Raw genomic sequence first — 1,954 nt, 5'->3', positions numbered from 1 at the left:
GGAATCCCACATTCCCGTCACAGGAAGGCTGTAGTGGAGTTAGTTTGCCGTTGTCGTACTAAAACATGCTACAAAGTATCTATCACCAGCACACTAGTCGGCAAAGAGGTTGAGAGAAGATCGGTAATCGGTGTTGGATAAAGCTCGCCTATCAGGAGAGAGGTCAAAGAGAGACTCGCAAGCAACGCGCCACCAACGCCCTCTCGACCGCCAGTATTTAGATCGCCGCTGCGCACCATAGGACCCAGTCAGTCACCCAGTTGCAGTCGCATCTGTCAACAGCCCAGCCACACTCAGAGTCTCACTCGCAGTCAGCTCAGTTACTAGCTCAGTCACTATTCTAGTTAGCGTCTGTCAGAGAGAGTGTTGTGTTTATAGTGGAGCTTGTACTTCACCAGCAGTAAGGCTAACGTGGACTAACACGGAAGAGCTTGTACCACAACACCTTGCTTAAATATAAGGAGCTTCTTGTTCTTATGAATAAAGAACCCTGTTAATACAAGTGTGCAGTTGTGTCGCAGAAAGGGGATACTGGCCACAAAACAACATCCTCTCCTTACTACCCATGGTTCAAGACTTGATAGTGGCAACGAGACGACACAAAATTATCAGGTGCGTGTATCTGTGTCGTGCATATCATTGTGACGAATTTTTATACAGTGTAGTGTTGTTTGTGTCGTAACTGACGATGGAAAGAAAAGCGATGAAACACGATGCAAAGACTAGTCCCAGGAGCCTCTTGCTTAAAGCCTATATCTGCATCTACAACTACACTTACATCTACATCTGCGTCCATACTTCGCAATCCACCCTATACTGCATGGCAGAGAGTACTGTGACCAGTGCTTGTCATTCCGTTTCCTATTCCATTCCCTTAATTGACAGGGACAGAATACCATGAAAAGTGCCAAGAGGAACTGCAGAGAGGTTCGGTCGTCAGGAACTTGATGCATCCACTGCTCGTCCTCCTGGCGGAGAAATACTGGCGGTGAATTTTTCTTCCTCTATCCGAACTGGTTATCTCCGATTTCGCCAGAAGCGTGCATTAGCGACCTCAGATAAGAAGACAGGTGGCCGGGAATCTACATCTGCACATACTCTGCAAACCACTGTGAAGTGCCTGGCTCTAACCATTATCAGTTCAAAATGGTTCAAATGGCTCTGAGCACTATGGGACTCAACTGCTGTGGTCATAAGTCCCCTAGAACTTAGAACTACTTAAACCTAACTAACCTAAGGACAGCACACAACACCCAGCCATCACGAGGCAGAGAAAATCCCTGACCCCGCCGGGAATCGAACCCGGGAACCCGGGCGTGGGAAGCGAGAACGCTACCGCACGACCACGAGATGCGGGCAGCATTATCAGTGGTTCGTTCCATTTCGATCGCGTATAAAGAGCGGGAATAACGACTGCTGAAATGCCTTTATACGCATTGCAATTAGCACTGCACCCACCTAGGCTTCGCAGTCCCAACTGGATTCGTACTTAGTGGACTGAAATATATTCCTAAATTTCCAACGTAAGTAGGTTTCCACGGAATACTTTGCATTATTCATCAAGTGTCTGCTAGCGCAGTTTTGTCAGCATCTCCCTGGCGCTCGTCGATGGGTCACACAAACTGGTGACCATTCGTGCTGCCTTCTCGGGATCCTCCTGTTTTGTGTGGTACACACACTTAAGCAATACTCTACGATGGGTCGCACGAGTGTTTTGCAAGGAATCCTGTTTGCAGACTGACTGCATATTGCCGATATCCTTCCAATGAACTGCAGTCTGCCACTTATTTCCCAACGACCGACCCTATGTGGTCCTTCCATTTCATGCCCTGTAAATTTTTACACCCATGAATTTGTATGAGTTGACTTATGTAGTACAGTTAGCAAATAGTATGACCGCTCTGCAGTCACATGTTTTATCCGCGCAGTCTTTACGTGTGTCAAAAGCATGGAA

The sequence above is a fragment of the Schistocerca americana genome, chromosome 6 (genome assembly GCF_021461395.2).
Source record: "Schistocerca americana isolate TAMUIC-IGC-003095 chromosome 6, iqSchAmer2.1, whole genome shotgun sequence".
In the NCBI taxonomy this organism is placed as follows: domain Eukaryota; kingdom Metazoa; phylum Arthropoda; class Insecta; order Orthoptera; family Acrididae; genus Schistocerca; species Schistocerca americana.
Note: the sequence above shows the minus strand (reverse complement) of the source record.